This window comes from Thermobia domestica, chromosome 2 (assembly GCF_964235325.1).
Source record: "Thermobia domestica chromosome 2, izTheDome1.hap1.1, whole genome shotgun sequence".
In the NCBI taxonomy this organism is placed as follows: Eukaryota; Metazoa; Arthropoda; class Insecta; order Zygentoma; family Lepismatidae; genus Thermobia; species Thermobia domestica.
This window is the reverse complement of record NC_137455.1, coordinates 320,024,437-320,045,249: the sequence shown is the minus strand read 5'-3', so window position 1 is coordinate 320,045,249 and position 20,813 is coordinate 320,024,437. Positions and strand designations below refer to the sequence as shown.

At 35.6% G+C, this 20,813-nt stretch overlaps 1 protein-coding gene and 1 non-coding gene across 2 annotated transcripts in view; one reads left to right on the top strand and one right to left on the bottom strand.

The window, feature by feature from the left end:
• The window catches only part of LOC145679851 (homeobox protein rough-like), a 122,972-nt gene that overhangs the window by 30,086 nt on the left and 72,073 nt on the right, over nucleotides 1–20,813 (top strand). The gene's annotated exons all lie outside the window — the stretch shown is intronic.
• Nucleotides 1,828–1,900, bottom strand: TRNAV-UAC (transfer RNA valine (anticodon UAC)). The gene has a single exon. It is a non-coding gene; the product is annotated as a tRNA-Val (tRNA).

Here is a 20,813-nt window from a genome sequence, read left to right as displayed (position 1 = left end):
ATTGGATCTTTTGATCCAACAACCTATATAAATAGCTATACAAAGCACTATTCATTCTTCGTGCGCGGATTATCCGGTATGCAGGTTATTCATGAAAGGAATTATTATTATTATTTACTGCAGTATAGGTGTTTTCAACATAATTGCAATCTCCTTATCTCTTTCTTCTCACCTATTTTCTTCGATTCTTGGAAAAATATCAAAAAACGCTGAAACATGCGTTCAACTTTTAAATTTTAATTATTCAGTTCTTCAAAATACATGCAAAATAGATTTGTTTACTCACCCATTATACTGTAGTATTGGAGATATTTACTATAGTTAATTAAGTTCTATAATATACATGAATAATAATTATTTTACATGAAGTACTGTATATGCATCAAGTTGTACATATTCACCACTTCGTTTGTGTGTCGATCTTTTGCCCTCTCTTCTCCATGGAAAATATCCTGCAGGCGTTTCTGAGTATAAATAAAACTCTCTACTTCAATTACTTAGCATTTTTAACACATATATGACAATACATCAGATTTATTGATTAAAATTCTCCTGAAATTCATCCGAAATCCCTGGTATAAAAAGTGTGTTAAAAAAGAAACGAACTTTTGCTATAAAATATGTATTGCTCATTTTACTACATTTTAAGCACTGTTACCCTAAAAGTAGTCCCCTCTACTGGCAGAACACCATTCCTAATGTTTCTTGCATTTTTGGAACGCCTCCTGCAACGCACCGTCTGAGATGGCACGCATGTCTCTCTTCGCATTGTTCTGAATCTCCTCTATGATTTGGAAACGACATCCTTTCAAAGTGGTTTTAAGTTTGCAAAATGGAAAAAAGTCTACTGAAATTAGGTCCGGAGAATAGGGTAGATGGGACAGAACGGAAGACTGATGTTTTGCCAGATAACTGTGGATAAGGAGCGACGCGTGAGCGGGAGCATTGGTATTGTGCACCATCCAAATCTTATTTTCCCACAATTCAGACTTCTTCCTCCCCATAGCATCCTTCAAACGCGCTAAAATGTGCTGGTACAACTATTTGTTTACCATCTGAATTCATGATGAAAAATGCTTTTCCAATAATAATAAAAAAAGCATCACCACCTTGATCTTTGACCGACTTATACAGTCCTCCCCACACGCTTGGTTAAGCAATTGAAATCTCTCTGTAAACTTTTTGTCAAGTTTGTACCAAAATTTGACACACACGCACACTCGTTGTTCCTCAGATTCTTTGATTGTCACTTTGTCACTAATTCGACGAACAGTTTCTGTACATGCCCAATTCAGTGGCTGTAGCTCGGCGACTAAGCGTCATAGCGAAACGAGGCAAATTTCAGTTTGTTGTCTAAATCTTCCGCTAGATGTGTTCTGTAGCTGCAGCACACCCCCTGTTTCTGTTGACGCGCTAGTTCAAAAGTTCGGTACTTTTAAACATACCTCGTATTACAATGGAATATCTATATTTTTTGTACAATATATAACGAAGAACTATTTACATTACTTGGTTAACAGTTCTTAATGAATGCTTACATAAATAGTGCTTTTTCCAAGAGCAGGAAGATTATATAGCGTAGATGATGTTTCAAGCACTTTTGCCTTTGTGTTCCTTAATCATAGTAAATTAAACGATAAATGCCTATTCTTAGAAAATGTTTTGCAAATGACATAGCACATGTACATTACTCTTTCACTGTTACTTCACCATGATTTTTTGGTACACGATAAATTTGTAAAGCCTTTCGTAATAAAATAATTTATTTTGTGTATATATATTTTGTTCGAGGTTACTGAATTTTAATTGATAATTGTGGAAAAATTGTGGTCGCGGCAGGATTCGAACCTACGATCTCCGGGGTGTAAAACCGGCGTCTTATCCACTAGACCACGCGACCTTAAATAATCTGTTATATTTTTACACATTATATATGCCTTTTAAATGATGTATAGTTTTACGTAAACAAACTTCTAAGTACTGATGGAATGAATCGCTTTCGTTGGGACACTTAACAACGTGGTCGGCAATGAAGTTGATCTCTGCGTTTACTGCCCTACGTGTGCTTTTGATGTTTAATAACAATCGTTGTTTGTATCTTCTACTTCCTTTCTCTGAATCATCATCCAACTAAACTTTATACATTCTTTCCGGATATGTCACTGCACAGGAGCATTCTTTGGTGTAAATGATATATTACATAGGGCATAATACAATATTAAGTCTGCTTAGAAATGTTGTGCACTATTAATATTGCATTTAATGTAGAAGTTGGTTATAACATAAAACAAAAGGAATATTATCAAATAGTTTGAAATAGTTAAAAGAATCGTTTGATGACTGAGTAATCGGGTATTACATTGAAGGCAATTCCCACAGTAAATACGAATGAAGAGTAATATTATAGTTCTCTTTAATTAATAGTTTTGACTACACTGTCCTGTTTCAAAATACACATATGTACATAATTTGTAACATGTCACTAATTGGTATCGAACCCGGACGCAGATACAATGCATATACCCATTTTATAGCTCAAAAATGAATGAACATACCTTAGTTGCGGGGACTAATTGAGTATAGGGCCAGTGTCGGTTTTAGCGGGTAGGCTGGGTAGGCATGGGCCTACCCAAAAACTTTGAAAAATACATAAACGCTAAAAAGATACAATAAAGAGTAAATATATTTTCCAGTAGCTATATTAATGGTAGATAATTATTTTAAAAGTGGCAACAACCATTACTGTAAAAGTAATTTCCTACTGTCATTAATTAATCAAATGTGTATATGCATCCATAAACAAGGGAGCGGGCCTACCCAAAATTAAAATCCTAAAGCCGCTCCTGTATACGGCTATGCTCTTAATGAACTAACCATTAATTTCAGGTAATTGGATTAATATTTAAAACTGGTGCTGTGGCCTGTTAGGCTATCATTTAGACAATGTCTTAACATACTTAATAAAGAAACAAGATTTTGAGGACAGAAAAGATTTTGCAGTTGTAGTCGAATATAAGCAATGTGTTTATCAAGTCATGGGCCAGCTCTCTACTCACCAAAATTCGATCAGCGAAGATGACGGAGTAGATCTTGTCTCTTCTTTAGATACTAACACACACTGTCCCGAGTTCTCTTCCGTTACTGTTGCAACATAAGGAAAACTATGGAAAACAAGTACATTTGGCTAAGATTTTTTTTTTTTTAGTAAAAGAGGTCTTTGCTTTGAATATTAATATCTAAGTATTAATTGTCTTCTATGTATGCATGCCTACACAGAGAAAAATCCGTTCTCCGGACAGCGGTATATTGTACAAATGTACGGTATCCTATTGCTTACTATAGAAATCAGTACGGAGCATACGTTATCCGTATGCTACATAGGCACTGCCCTTAGATGTTACATCATGCGGTTGGAGGGTGTCTGACATCTAACAGTTTTCCGTATATCACATGCATATACTTATGTTACCTTAGTCAGCTATATGTTATATACGTCCATTTGTATGTGAGATCCTGACCGCCTACATTGTTTCATACAGAAAGTACGTATAGATGGAACACTTATGCAGAAAGTATTATAAAACATGCGTTTTCAGTTATACGTGTGCTGTATGTTGTCCAAAAACTATAGGAATTACGCATGTAACCTATCTTTTTAAGTACGCCACCTACAATTTTTTTCTCAGTGTATATTTATTATTTATATTTATATCTATCTATCTATCTATCTATCTATCTATCTATCTGGTTCATTCCCGTTGTGCCTACTTCCCGTTCTGCCTACAGACCCTCCAGCACTTTAAAGAAAATATTTTTAATTATCTTATCTCTAGGCAGAACGGTAATTCCCGTTGTGCCTACTTCCCGTTGTGCCTACTCTTTCGAGACGGGGAATTATGTGCAGGGAGGAATTTTTGTAGGGAATATTTCTTTAGTATTTCTAAAAGCTTCTGTAAAAACAACCACCACCTCTACAAGTTTCATCATACATGGAAAATTGGTTGACTCAGTTGCAAGAATGTTAGACATTGTATGTGAAACAAACATTAAAAAAAAAAAAAAAAAAAGATCTAATATCAAGCAATTTCAGAACAAAATTTTATTTGGGTTTCCAGTAGTTTACCTCCAGCATGCTAAGACTTGCAGTACTAAAAAATGCCACAGTTCACATCCCCAAGACATGTCTGGCCAACTATTAAACAAACAACGCAAGAGGATGCATAAGGCGGCCTTTAAAAAGAGTGTTTGTCTCCATCATATCTCTTTCCTCGAATTGATTGATTCAGTTGCCAGTAACCCGTTTGACATTGTATCTGAAACGAACACGAAACAGACTTACTTCGGGCTAATATCAATTCATTTCACAACCGAATTTTAATCGGTTTTCCAGTAGTTTATCTCCAGCATACTAAGGCTTGCAGTACTAAAAAGTGCCACAATTCACATCCTCAAGACATGTTCGGCCATACATTAAACAATAATATATAATTCTTCACTTTATTGAAATAACATTTTCTAAATACTGAAAACCCAACGAAACACATAAGACTGTTATAGTAATCAGATGCGTAGCTAGAGGGGAACGAGCGGGGCTGTTGCCCTGAGCGCTAATAGTAGGGGTCGCCGAACAAGCAAGAAGAAAGAAAAAATATGGGAAGTCAGTAAACGACGCGTCGCCCTGAAAACGTATTGGCGTCCGATTAAATCAATATTGTTAGTTTGCAAAGAAATAGATATGATAAAAATTTTCTTGCTTGCTCCGCTCGCAACATAAACGTTTCAATAAGAAACACAACAAGCTTTTACTTATTACGTTAAAAAGTTATTATATATGATTTGTTAGTGTCAGTGTGATAAGCAAGGTGCCTAGTAATGACTTATAGTCTACACAGGAGTGTTTTCAAAATCAGAAACGGTCAAAGTATGAAATACGTGTTCGGCGTTTTGTTGGTGATGAGTTTGCTTAGATAATCACGCTTCTCTACCCAATCGGATTACTCACGACGGTGAGAATGAAAACTCTGAGAAATTCGCAAAGAAGGCTCCTTCTGAATTTCCATTACATTTCACAGAATATTTTTACCGTAAAATAATCGAAATTAAAAATGCTATTTGTGTGGTCACATACAGAATAAAATCACAGATATTTACGATTATTAGGAAGGCTGGAACCACGTGTAATAGGCTTGATGGCTTACATAGATGTGGTTGCATACTGTTTACATTTTGAACAACGATTATGAGATCTTTATTTAAATTACATTGGGTATATTGACGATATGTGGTATTTAGTATTTACATTGACAGTATAAATGAAATGAAATGAAATTTTTAAGTTTTACGTCCTACGGTAATGCTGGCTAGGCTAAAGGAGACGGTGATGATGAGAAATGAATGAAATAGTGGAAAGTAGGAGAAAACGGTAGAACACCGAGAAAACCAACGCACACGGTGTTTGTCCACCACAAAGCTCACCTGGCTCGAGCTGGGATCGAACCATGGACCCCATGCACCAGAGGTGAACGCTCTACCCCTGAGCCATTGCGGTCCCATTTTTTTCTTTTTTTACAATATAAGTACGACATATTGCGTGTAATACAGAATCATGTATAGAGGACAAAGCACCTGATCATATATAGAGGTGATGCCGGAAAAAGATCTGTGATGTAGAAGACAAAGGCTTTTTTTAGAAAAAGAAAAGAGACCGAATTATGCATCTTCTTGCATTGTTTGTTTAATATATGGCCAAATATATTTTGAGGATGTGAACTGTAGCACCTATTACGTACTGCGAGCCTTAGAATGTTGGAGATGAACTACTGGAAAACTGAATAAAATTTTGTTGTGAAATGACTTGATATTAGACCGAAATAAGTTTATTTTCTTGTAACTTAATCAATTAATTTTCCATTTCTCTGTAAGTATTAAAAAAACACATCTCTACTAAAGTAGACGTGAATAACGCTGCTAATAACAAAACTGTACCTAGTCATTTTTTCTGAGAAGAGCAAGTAAGATAACATTTAAAATATATGATGAAATTTAAAGGAATAGTTATTCTTCTTACAGAATCTATTAGAATTACTAAAGAAAAAATCCCTAGAAAAGATCCCTCCCTGCACAGAATTCCCCGTCTCGAAAGAGTAGGCAGAACGGGAAGTAGGCACAACGGGAATTACCGTTCTGCCTACAGATAAGATCATTAAAAATATTTTCTACAAAGTGCTGGAGGGCCTGTAGGCATAACGGGAAGTAGGCACAACGGGAAGACACCATCTATATATATATATATATATATATATATTATATATATATATATATATATATATATATATATATATATATATATATACAGTAAAACCTGCCTTTAACGGACCCTTTATTAAACGGAAAACTGTCTTAAACGGAAATATTTCACGGTCCCGTGAATTTTCCAGTAAAAAACGTGTAAAAGTCCCTTCATTAAGCGGAAACTGTGTTATGCGGACAACGGAAAGCAAAATAAACCTTTAACGGAAAATTCTGAGTTCTGGACTACAGCATTTAGACATCCTGTGAGAGGGGATACACATCAATTTACACACATATACTCTCTCTTTATGGTCTATGGAACCCGGAGGTTCCATGCCGGTTCACAAAATCTCTCCACTGACTTCTATCTTTAACCAGCTATTTGTGATATACATTATACTGTCTGTGATAAATTCTTCGTTCTTTTGTTAAATTTTTTTGAGCATTGTTGACCTTCCCCAACCACTACTCATATTCACCCCCACAATTTGTCCTTAATCCCCTCACTTTAATCAAGAATCATACGGAAAGTCGGAAAGGAGAAGACGAGATGGAAGAAGAAGAGGAATACCGTGTTCCAAAAAGAGATTAGAATAAAGACGTATTAAGATGCTCTCAGAAGTTTGAAAGAACTGCAACAATTTGCCTTACGAAAAAATGACTCTGATTTACTTAGTGCAATTTCTCAGGCTAAAGTGTATGCGGAAAGTAGAGCAGCCAAGCAGCAATGCATACAGAAAACACTGACTACTGGAAAAATAAAGAAAGCATGTGCTTAGCATATTTTGTATTAATTTTAAACTTTTTGTGTATTAATTCGTAGAAAAAAGAAATACTGAAGAAATACTGTAATTGAAAAAGGTACGTAGAACATTTTCACAGTATGTCCATTATAAGCATGTATTTTAAAAAAAGACAATGTCTACCTCCATTAAGCGGAAACCTGACTTTAACGGAAATTTTTGCGAGTCCCGCTCGATTCCGCTAAAGACAGGTTTCACTGTATATATATATATATATATATATATATATATATATATATATATATATATATATAGATAGATAGATAGATAGATAGATAGATAGATAGATAGATAGATATAATGTACTCTTGTTGTTTATGTCAGTGTAAATTTCATATATGATGTAATTATCTCCTAATCTTAGTCATGATTATAAACGATTAGAAGCCAGTCATAGACTAACTTATTTTCATTAGGTCAGCCCATTTTTCTTTCAAAATTTCTCACTAAATCCCCTATCGAAGTCATGACTCATTTCACTCATTTCACGTATTTTAGATTATTCCACTTATTTTCTAAATTTCACTCAACCTAAATCGTATGAATTTAAATTCAGATCCCATAAAACCATACCATTCTTAAATGCATAATTTCTGTCACGTCATTAATCACTAAGTATCAGCTGATCAACGTCAATCATATGTTTATCATCCCATATCACGTGAATAAGTATTGCCAAATGTAAGTTGTAAATTAACTATTTTTTATTGTACTGTACATGATTATGAAAGCTCATTATGTAAGGATAAAAAAAAAGATAAATTTCACTTAGGACTGGTTGTGAAAAACAATTTCATTACTTTGTTTATGTGCGTCAGATCACTTATAAAAAAGTATTCAAGCTATAGGTCAAGAAGAAGATATGAAAATGGAATTACTTAAAGTAATTTTGGTGCTAAGGCCTTATGCCTTATTTATCATCTTTGTTATCATAAATTCCAGATTCAGTGTTAAGTTTCGTCATGCTTGATTTTTTAAAACTTTTTTTTATTTTTTTAACATTTTTACTTATTAAAAGCTTTTATTACTGTTAACCCAAATTCGTGAACTTTTTCTTTTATGAACAAGTTGTATCCCTGACCTCAAGAATAGCATTTGTTTTTATAAGAGTTTGTTAGGCTAAAATAATAAGGCAATGCAGGCAATTTTCTAATTCAGTCTAATCATGGACTGAATTGAACTGATTTTCATGACTTCCAGTCAAAAACTTAAATTCAGGATATTTGTTTACTTGGGTTTTATTATTTTTAAATTCCATTTTTTTTAATGGAAAGTGAAAATCAGTCTAGTTCATCCCTAAAAACCAGAAATGAGAGAAAAATTCTTTTTCAGCAATGCAGTATGTGAATATAAGGATAGGCAACAGGAATAAAATAAATCTTCGCTTGCTCTCGCTGTTTAAAGGGGGATCTTATTTTCCTAAAGCCCTGGAGTACCGAGGGAGGATTTTCTTTTACCGTGAAATCAGTCTCCATCTTTTCTTTCATTATTACGAAATACTTTAAATAAAAAGGAGACCGTGGGTTCGAAACTCAAATGGGTCACGATACCCTTCGAAGTTCGATACTTCTATGCCAAACCTATTTTTTAAACCTCGTATGCAAGTCGGAAACAGTGGCGTATCGAGTCATAAACTACATTAGCTGTAAGAACGGAGACTTCAACGGTTGTGTAAGATAAATTTTAGTTCCCGGAACCTGAACCATGCTCACACTCAAAGAAAGAATAGCACACCACCACCCTTCTTCTCTACATCTTATCTTAACAATTAACTTTTTACAAAATTTATCGTCCTGAACATAAACTAATCATTTTTACATTTTTACAAGCCCGGATATCCGCATTTGTGCAGATCTCTATTCTTATCTAACCATCCATCAGGACAGAGCAAACACTTGATCTGTTTGATATATAAACTAGGGGTCTAATGCAACAAATATGGGAAGAACGAGTTTACTCTTTACTCTGGAGAACAGTAGAAATATTTACATTGCATGAAGAAAAACTTACAACCCTTTACTATAAACAGGGAAGAAGCAGATTTTGACGGTATCAGCTGTCAAACGGTATTACTTTCTCTTCCTTCCTTTCTGGGCCAGTTCTGCTCCCGTGCTTAGCTCAAAAACCTCACAATGAGAGTGAATAGCAGAGGGGAAAGAACTCTGATAAGCCCATACGAACTTCCATATGCGACCGTCAACTACATCGATTGGCGTCACTGCATAGTTCAAAAGGGTGGCATTTTACATATTGCATTACCATTTCTTATTTATTTTGAAATTCGTGTCTATATCAGAAAAATAGTACCAAACAAAAATTATATAGGCTTTGTTTTAAAATACAATGTACAGAAAAAAGCCAAGTATTTTTCACAAAAACGACGCTTAAAATTAAAGCTTGTATCTTACATGGATTTCAACAGTGCTAGCAATACATATTTCGATCACTAACTACAATTAAATATCTATTACGATATTTAATTGCAGAGAAAAGTAAGCAGTAAAATTCCATAATGAATTATCAATTATTTTATAATTAATTATTGATTAGGAATTAGATTTCTGGGCTATCGGCATCTAAGGCCATTTAGCCCGTCACGTAATATGAGGGAAAACGTCCATCGGCGACCACACTATCCCATGAAAAGGAAGGAAAAAAGGGTTGGGGAAAGAAGGAAGCGGCCTACGACCATTATGTTAGGTATTATCCCGGCATTTGCCTAGCGTAAATGAGGAAAAGTGTCTCCTTAAGCGGTTCCACCTGGACATTGATCAGTCAGTCAGGACTTCTTTTCAAACTGCGTTTTTTAACGCAATCTGGTACTTTAATATGGGCCTCACACAATGGCTAACATAAAATACAACGAAACTGAATATCTGTCGTTGTAAAAGGCGCCTAAATATAGCAAATTATCACAAAACTGGACATCTCCATTCTTAATATTCTACAATTATCTCCATTTTTCAAGAAAACACGAAACAATCACTTTGCCCTAAAAATATTGTTTGAAGCACCTCAACATCCATCAGTGAACCATGGAAACAAAATAAAGCTAATGATGTGAAAAAGTTTATAACATTTTTTTATTAAAGAGCACTGTGTTCCCATATTGCTTTTACACAGTATTAAAAATCCTAATATTGTATTATAGTGCAGTAAACGAAGCTCAAATTTTAATGAAGAAAGGAACATGCAGGTGATGCAGGTAAGGTAATGGTGTGGTGTGGAGTATGGGGCGAAAACTTATTGGACCTGTTTTCACTGATGGAACCTGGGATGCTGCGCAATATGGAGATATGCTTGAAAACACTGTTATGGCACTTTTGTTGGAAGAGGAAGAGTGATTTCATCAATATTGACAACAAGATGGGCACCGCCGCATTATGGTGGTAATGTAATCGATGGTTCAATGAACATTTCCCCGGTTGTTGGTTAGATCGGCATGGACCAGTTGAGTAACCAGCAAGGTCCCCTGACCTACCTCGTTTGGATTTCTATCTTTAGAGACGCTTTAAAACTATTGTCTAAAAGTGTAAAATTATTGACATTGGCTACCTGCAAAGGAGAATCATTACGGCTTGTGAATAAATATCACCAACCACGCTTCGCATAGTGCCAAGCACTGGATCTCACGGTTAAGGATATGCATAGAACAAAACGGTGGGCATGCTGAACATGTCATGTGATTGTAATTGTCTCATGTGTGTTAGCTCTCTCTTTTCCAGGTTATTAAAGAATACGTAATGTGAGATGTTACAAAGCTTTTTTTTTTTTTTTTTTTACTTTACCTTTCAATTCGAAACTTCGCACAGCACATTTCATAGCATTTTACATATAACATATCATAATCTATTCACAACTTCAAAACTGATGCAGGTTTTGGAAAAATAATCTTACCATTGGGTTCTCTTCGAACGAGGATGTTGTTTAATATGTCACATGACCATGTTGTCATTTAAAAATAAAAAGTTGATTCCAAAATGGCGGTCACCAAGATGGCGGAGGACAACCTTAAACACGTCATAATGTTTACCCCCTTGCACCACCAGTGATCGCAATTGACTTCGGATCAACTGCATTTACAGTTTCTCAAATATTTAGCCCGGTCCAGATTTTGTATTTCACTTAACAAAATATTATCTTTCAAATACTTCGGACATTTTGACATTTTCCAATATGGCGAACGAAGAAGTTGCGGGATTTTAGTATGTCATTTAAATAATTTTTATCAACATCTATGTCAAATTTTAACTTGTTAACTTGTTTTAATTTACTTCCTAAGTTCAATAAAATTGTAAATCAGTTTGACGGTAGTTTTCGAAATTTTAGAATTTAGAGCTAAATATTTGTAAAAGTATGCATTTTATGAAAAATTGTTTCTCTTTAAAAATATTGTGTTATCTATGTTCTATAAATCGACACTAAGTTTATGTCCTTATGTTCAACCATTGCAAAGATATTGCTATTTTTATCTGTGTATGTTCATTTGACACTTCCAGCCGCCATTTTCCAATATGGCGGCGAAGGTCACCTGGAATTTCAGGGGACTTTTAATATGTTGTTTAGAACATCATTCCCAACATTTGTACCAATTTTCAGCTTGTTACTAATTTGTTCCTTACCTTTTTGTAATTTGACTGCACTATTATGTATTGTCATATCAATGTATGACTCAGTTTCATGATACGTTTAAGGGTTTAAAACGTGAGAAACAGATTTTGTTCCTGTGGAAACTTCTGTTCATGTGTCAAAAGAAAAATGTAATTTTACTAATACATTGTTAACTTCTTATTCTGTTATTATCTACAAAATGTAATATATTTAAGAGCCCATTGAATTTAAATGCATAGAATGTATATTTATACGACCTGGCTTAATAAAATAAAAAAAAGAAACATGTATGAAAAAGTGGATATGTTGAGTTTTGTAAGATTTTGTAATTCCTTTTTTCCTCAATAAAAGCCGTTAGTGATGAATTTCAATTATTCCTCCATCAATCTCTATCTACATGGGTGACCAGTATTAAATTTTTGAAATCTTTTGAATCAATGATATTGAGTACGACTTAGAAAACCTCTCACGTAAAATTTTGTAAATGACGTTTGTTAAGTTTTATTAAAACGGTCCTCAATAAGAATAGGATGTAGGTGTTCTATTTAAATAGCACGGAGAAGATTATTTTAGTTCCCTATAAAACCCTACTTAATTTGGGTATTATATATATATATATATATATATATATATATATATATATATATATATATATATATATATATATATATATATATATTAGCAAAACAACCCTATGGAATTTTACGCATTTATAAGGATTTCAAAGAAGTTTCTAACTAAATATGCACAAACATACAATGACATATACATCAAATTAAAGGAAATGTTATATAGAATCCAAATCTACTCACAGAAGTTACATATCTTTAAACAATTGATGATATTCAACAAAATATGACGTCAATTGTTAAGTGAAGTGTACTCAATTGGTTTTGGCTCAAGCTGTCCACGGTTAGTAATAACGTCTTTGCATCATTGTGGCATGGAGTTTACTAAGTTTTGTATTGTGTCTATTGAAATGCAGTGTTGCCAGGCGTCGTTTATTGCGTGAATTAACTCAGCTCTCATTGTAGGATGTCTTGCAAGAACCTTACCCTTCAAAACACTCCATAAATTTTCAATTGGGTTTAAGTCGGGCGAATTACCAGGCCAAGGAAGTTGGGTAGCATGACGTAAGGACAGCATATACTCTTTTATAACTGGCACGATGACAAGGAGCAGAATCATCTTGAAAAATAAAGGAGCTACCGTTGAATAAATCTCTACCCGCAGGTATCATTGTCGTTTCAAAAAAATATGTTTATAAGTTTGTGCATTAAAACACCATCACAAATATGAATTTTACAAATTTCACTAAATGGAAAACATACCCAAATCATTACACTGTTAGAGCAACTGGAAATTTTTACAATACACGCAGAATTAAGTGCTTCACCAGTCATGCGATAAACTCTAACGCGTGAATTATTGGCACAAATGGTTATTTTCGTCTCATCACTAAACAGAATTTTGCGCCACTGGTCACTTGTCCAATGCTTGTGAGTTTTGACCCACTTTACGCGCCTTTTACGTTGTTCCGGTGTAAGATATAGCTTCCTGACAGATCTGTGTAAACGCAAACCCATTTATTTTAACCTGTTTCTCATTGTTCGCGGACAAACGTCGACACCAGATGTTTCCCTCCAACTTCTGGCAAGAGTTGCTGATGACTCAAACCTATCTGCAAGACGCAATCGTCGCAGTGCACTGTTCTGTCTAGGCCAGGATTTCATTTTTCGACCACATTTGCCAATTCTTCCACTTATTATGCACCTTGCTACCCGAATCTTGGCCAACTGCCTACCCACTGTACTTCTATGCAGTTGCATAATACGCGCTATTTCAGCATTAGTTTTGCCACACTCACTTAATGTTTTAATTCTAGTGGTTTTCTGTGGTGTAATGTCACACGTTTTACTCATGTCGATGTCCGATATCAATAATTTATAAACGGTAAATCAATATTTATGAGTAAAACTATCACTTTCAAATTTGTCAGTAAAAGTAACACTACTAGACCAACACAATTAGGTAACCCAGGGCACTTACACAACAAGTAAGGAAGCAGAAACCATACTGCACGCTTGAAATGTGGATTACCTAATTGAGCCCGAACCTCACTGAAAGTAACATCGAGTCATCCACTAAATGAACATTTAGCATGATGGATTTGTGTTTCCTTTCCCACACATTTTGTTGAATATCATCAACTGTTGTAAAGATACGTAACTTCTGTGAGTAGATTTGGATTCTACAAAAAATTTCTTTTACTTTGATGTGTATATATCATTGTACGTTTTGAAATTCAAAGAAGAATTACTAATTCAATTCTACTAATTCAAAGAAGAATTAGTAAAATAGTTCTGTCAGTTGTTCTGCAGCTATTTGCTATCCAATTCTTTTCATCTCCACGTTTTGAGAAGTAACATTGAAAGATATTTAAATACGCTGCTGTGATCTCATTGAATTCTCGGAAGAAATGCAGCCTATTTTCACGTAAAAATTTCTACAAACTACTAAAATGAACTCTGTATTTACGAAAGAGAAGGATTCAGTATTACATCAGAGAGTTCTGTTTTATGAGAATGTTGTAGGAATGAAAAATGGAGAAAATGAGAGAGTAAACAGGAAAAGCGAGTGGATATGTTGTGGCAAATAATAAACTAATCAACGTTGCTAAACCCCAGCCATTCACTTAGCAAATTAGCTTATTCTAGGATAATTAAATACATGCTAATTAGTGAAATAAGTTGAACAGTAATCTTAAAAGAGATATTCAAGTTTCTGTTTTCTTATTACTTCGAATAATATAATTAAGAATATTGTTAAATTAATAATATGCAAGGACAAAATATAATGAAAATATGAAATCTTTAATTGTACTGCTCCTGGATAAAGCTTCTAAAGAAGCGTGTATGCATCATACGGACGGGAGAACAACTAAAGTACCAAAAACGTAACGGAGTTTGCCAATAGATGTGTGTGGAAGTGACGTATGATAACTGATTTTATCTCATAACTTTTGAATAAGTACATCTCTGGACACCTTGTGAACCTGAAAAGAAAACGACCAAGTATTATTTATTGTTCAAAACTAATTTAGAAGGTTGGTGCAGGCAGATGTTGGCTGAAAGCCCCACAACCTCATCAAGATCTCCACCGTCTGTGAGGACCTACTTTTGACTGGAGAGGGACGTAAGATCATATGCACCGTACGATCTTACGCCGGAGAACCAGATTCTAGCAAATTCCTTGATATTTCACTTAGCAAACTCTTTGGAATTCCTTTAGTGCCAACGGTTTTACTGCGATACTTTATCAAGTAACTTGCTAGTGGATGATGATGAGATGAGTGGTGAGGGAATTCTAACAAATTCCTTCGTATTTCACGACGAAAACCAATTGGTATTCTTTCAATCCCAAAAGGTTTTGCTGTGATACTCACCAAAAAATTTGTTATTCTTAGAAAAAAAAAAGGGGGGGGGAAGAGAATGATGAAGTAGAAGAATGCTAATGTGTGTGTTTAGAGGATTGTTGAAAATGAGAAAGTAAGGAATTTTGATGAAAGTGTTAGTGTAAGCAATGAGGAAAATGATAATAAATGAATGAAATGCTGCTATGGTTATAAAGGAACATTGTTGTATTTTTATTTTCTCTCTCTCTTAAATCGAAATTTTTTGTGTAACCATTGTTTCATCACTATTGTTGTTAATTTATTCAACGTTTAGAGTAATAGAAATTTGTTGGTTCTTCTCGTGTCTTCCCACATAAAAATACGCATTCTTACGAGGTTTGTGATTGATCTCTTACAGTACTCCTAGTTTTTCTGAGACAAATTTCCTACCAACGAAACATTTTGTCCTTTTAAGTTAAACTAAATTGCCATAGCTTCTAAATGGTGGTCTTTCTGTATTTATGACAACTAATATGCGCGTGTTTGTATGCATTTCTATTGTATTTATAAAACACACATTGATGTGCGTGGGATTTCCCGGGGTTCTCCTGTTTCCTCCCACTTTCTTCATTCCACCATTTCATTCATTTCTCATCATCACCGTCTCCTTTAGCCTACCCGGCATAACCGTGGGACGTAAAACTTAAAGATTTCATTTTTTTTTTCATTTTAAAATCATTAAACAAACTGAGTGCTCACTGAATGCGACCACCTACCTAATACTTTGTTTGTCCATCTTTCGCTCAGAGGACGGCCTGGACAGGGCGAGGCATGGATTCTTGTAGTTGCTAATACGTTTCCACGGGGATCTGACACCATATATTCTTGATGCCGTCCCATAATGAGTCCATAGATATCGGTGCAGGAGTCATAATGCAAAGAACTCTTTCCACAACGTCCCATAAATGTTCTATAGGATTAAGATCCGGTGAGTTAGAGGGCCAATTCACATGCTGCAGCTTCGTGGATATTCCTTAAGCCAAGCAAGCAAAGTCCTGGCTTGGTGGCACCGTGTATTGCCGTCCTGAAAAATGCCATCTTCATGTGGATCGAAGTTTTGCATTGTAGGGCGTACGTAATCCCTTAACACCTGCAGATGCACAACGGATGTCACATTGTGGTCCATGCACACCAACAGTCCCAGTCCATGCCAACAAAAGCATCCCCAAACCATAGAGCCACCCCAACCTGTTTGTACAGAACGAACCATGTACGTGGGATTCATAACTTTGTGCTGTTGGCACACACATGCACACCGAAAGGAGTAGCACAAACCGTAGTTTATCGCACCAACACGCCCTTTTTCAATCGTCCACAGTCCAATTACCATATTTCTATGCCTAAGCGCGACGAAGTCGTCGATGACGAGTCGTAAAGAGTGGATGACGAATTGGGCGTTTGCTGTGTAACTTCATGCGTGCCCGTGTACGTCCCACAGTTGCATGGGATATAAGTGTTGTGCATCCACCATCGTATTGGTCACGTAATTTTCGGACACTGATGGTTTGTTGGGCTTTCACGAGCTGTTTGTGACGCAATGCTCGCCCCACTTTTTGAACTTCCGTACGCCCCTGCAATTCCGGCAGACCGTTATCCCATTTTCTTCCCACTCCTTGTACACCTTCACTACACAGGTACAGGGGCACCCGACACGTAGTGCTGTCTGGATATTGCTCGGGTACCCACAATCATGCCCTATTGGAATGCGAATAAATCCTGCCCACCTCCCATTATAAGAGTGTACTCTGCCAACCTCTTGCCTGGAGTGTGTTCTTTCTCTGCAATACTACTAATACGGGTGATCATGTAATCCGCTCGGCCGCTGGCCACTTTTTCTTCTGTGGAGGGGTGGTCGCAATTCAGTGAGCACTCACTTGTTGGATAGCACTATCAAAAAGCTAAAGTACAACGAATTTTAAGATTGTATTACAATTTCAATTACCTAAAAACATGAGATATTATGTGCGAAAAAAAATACAGTATGCCTATTTAAATAGAGAACATTTTCATCCCAATGATTTTATGGAAGTTCATGGAGCTTTATGTCTATATTATCGATATAGGATCTATATGAATTAGAGATTGCCATTTCCGGAAAAAGTTTTTCAGTTTCCGGAAATCACATTTTCCGTTTTTCACTTTTCAGGAAATTTTCCGTTTTCCGCTTTTCCGTAAAATTTTCCGTTTCCACTTTTCTGAAAATTTTTTCCCTTTTCGGAAATTTTCCGTCTATTGTTTCCAATTTTCCGATATTCGGAAAAAATATTTTCAGTTTTCCGTTTTTTTTTTCGGAAAATGTAGCCATCCCTGATATGAATTTTCTTACTTTTCATTTATCAATTAAATAAATAAGATTCCCTCTTCACTAGAAAGGCATTTTGCACAATGTGACATTTTGCATGAAGTGTCCCCACATTTTATTTTGGAAAGATGGCACCTCCTATGTCTAAATCTAAACAAATTAACAACACAATTTCCTGATTCTTCTCTGACTTATGTGGCACTACAACTGCGAATAATCCGCAAAATGGTCGAAAATGAACAAAACTCAACATGAAAATATTTTTGAACATTTTTTTATTTCCATCGTACACATGCAATTATGACTTAATAAACAGTAGTTTTATGTACTTAGAACAGTGGCGGATCTAGAAGGTAAAAACTGGGGGGGCATCCAGAATCCACACTATGATAGGTATGTCACGAGTTTGCTATAAACTTTCAAAAATATATAAGTAATAGGTTGAATATATTACTCAAAAAACTGGAAGGGCTAGGGCTTCGGCCCCGGGCCAGATCCTGACATAGAAGTTTGTTGGTTTACTGTATAACAAAAAGGATAAGTTTTTTTTTTTATTTTTCGTGTTGCTAAAATACCTCTTTATTTGTGATTGAAGCTTTTGTAACATTTCCTTTTAATACCATAATTTATCGTCGCAAAAATGGAAGACCACGTATAATCCGCAAAGCGGATATTCGAGAGTTTACTGTACTTAGAAGTCACGAAAAATATGTTTTATGTTTGCATTCTTATTTGAAGAATCAGTTTTTTTTTTTTTTTTTTTTTTTTTTTTTTTAAGTCTCACTTTGTCTTGTTGCAGGCAAAAATTTTCCTGTAGGGCTTATATCTGGAGAACCACGTAGCCAAACCCAAACTATCACCTAACTCAGTATGATGTGCTTATTCCGTAAAAGTACGAAAGCTTGATTTAGGGGCCGTTCAAAAAGTTTGTTACTCAGGATCCAAAAAATGCAATAAATTTAATTCAGTCACAAATTTACTTGTACGCTTTATATCTTTAGAACTACATATAGTGTAGCCAAACCCAAACTATAACTTAACTCAGTATGATGTGCTTATTCCGCAAAAAATACGAAATCTCGATTTAGGACCCGTTCGAAAATTTTGTGATCCCCTGATCCAAAAACTGATTATTGGTCAAGATCGCAGTCTTTTGACCCATTTCTTTTTGATCATTCGTAATATTCTTGTTCCGTAAGATAGTTCAAATGAAGTGTTCTTCCAAAACTCCCAAATTGCATTTTCTTTGCTTTGCTTCACAAGAGCCATCTCATAGAATTTCACTAAAATATGTTTTAAATACCTGAAGGGATGCGACATCTGTTAGCAACACAGTAAACAGGGTTGAAGTGTCATTTGAGACATCCTTCATCATGTTTGCTATGTATATACGGTACTTGTTTGATAATAATGAAACAATGGATCCACACATACCGCTGCACGTGTTATGGAAGGGCATTTCCTGAAGATTATTCGCGACGAAGTTGCATAAACAAGCCAATGTTATGCTTCAATGTGTAACTGAAGGAGAATTTTCTGAAGGTAACGAATGTTTACGAAGTATCTATGTACAGGGTATTCGGAAAAACACAAAACAATTTTGGAAAATGGATTCGCACACGAAATTTTGGGAGGAAATGTAGGCCAGCAGGAGTGCAGAAATGTGTCATTCGGAACTATAGCTCACCGAAAATCAGTCGGAATAATAAAAATAACTACTCGTAAATCGAGAACAAAATATCCGATAAAGGTCGAGTAAATGAACATGTTAAATACTCATTATTTTGTGACTTGATTCCATTTTGTGCTACTGGATGTAAAATATATGCCAGTAATCACTTCCTTATTTATCATGTTTTGTTCGTAGAAGGCCTTACGAATTTCGCTTCATGCTTTAACCCTTTGGGGATCCTATGGTACAATTTGTACCATATGCACTTTTCATGGTACATTGCGTTATTTCTCTTCTATTTGAGCTTTTTCGTCCGGGTTTTTTTTTTTTTTTTTGTTTTCCAAGTCCAGAGGCCTTGTAGAAGACATTACGTATGGTTTCAGACCGTCCTGCGTCCAGACATAGGAGGTGATGACGTCATAAGTCAAAAATTTATTTTCTCATTTTCTAAGCCTATGTTCAATATTTTTTGGCGGGCTTATTTTTCTACGTAGAAGATTGAAATTTTGCACAAACATTCAGTCCACCGAGTAGTATTTACCAGATTTTTTGTTCCGATGTCAGTGCCAAAACAGGGGGGGGGGACCAGAGGGGAAAAGGGGTAAAAATAGGGATTTTTTTACCCCCAAAATCCCGTTTCTCGTCATTTTCCCGCCTCACATACAAGATAGTACCACGTGAGTCATACCGTCTGAAAGGCCGTTCTATTCTAAAGAGAATGACGGTCGAATTATTATTCTAGGGTAATTAGGGACGTCTCAGGGATTTTTTTGAAAAATTTACTTCTATATAGGGAAATATGGGTCATTGTCGGTATATATATATTTTTGGCGGGCTTATTTTTGAACGTAGAAGATTGAAATTTTGCACAACATTCAGTCCACCGAGTACTATTTACCAGATTTTTTGTTCCGATGTCAGTGCTAAAACAGGGGGGAACCAGAGGGGCAAAGGGGTAAAAATAGGGATTTTTTACCCCAAGAATCCCGTTTTTCGTCATTTTCCCGCCAAAAAACATGATAGGACCACGTGAGTCATACCGTCTGAAAGGCCGTTCCATTCTGAAGAGAACGACGGTCGAATTATTATTCTAGGGTAATTAGGGCCGTCTCAGTGAATTTTTATCCAAATATACTTCTGTATAGGGTAAAAGTGGGGCAAAGTAGGGAAATTTTCTCTGGCAGGCCTATTTTTTCACGTAGAAGATTGAAATTTTGCACAAACATTCAGTCCACCGAGTAGTATTTACCAGAAGTTTTTTTCCGATTTCTGCGTAAAAACAGGGGGGTCCAGAGGGGCAAAAGTTGAAAAAAGGGAAATTTTGCCCCCCAAAATCCCTTTTGTCAGGAATTTCCCGCCTTAGATACATGATGGAGACATATGAATGGTACCGCCTGAAAGACAGTTCTATTCTGAAGAGAATGATTGGCGGATTATAGTCCTAGGGTAATTAGGGATGTCTCAGGAATTTTTTTCCCTGAGATCATAGTGTTTTATGGTACTTTGGGGTACTGTGGGAATTTTTGATAAAAATTCTCCCGCCCTTACTATTCAAGATAGAAACTTGAAATTTGGCCCACACATTCAGTATACTAAGTACTATTTCTCAGATATTTTTAGATGGCTACGATCACACAGGGGGGTCCAGGGGGAGCCAAAGTTCGAGAAAAAAATTTTTCC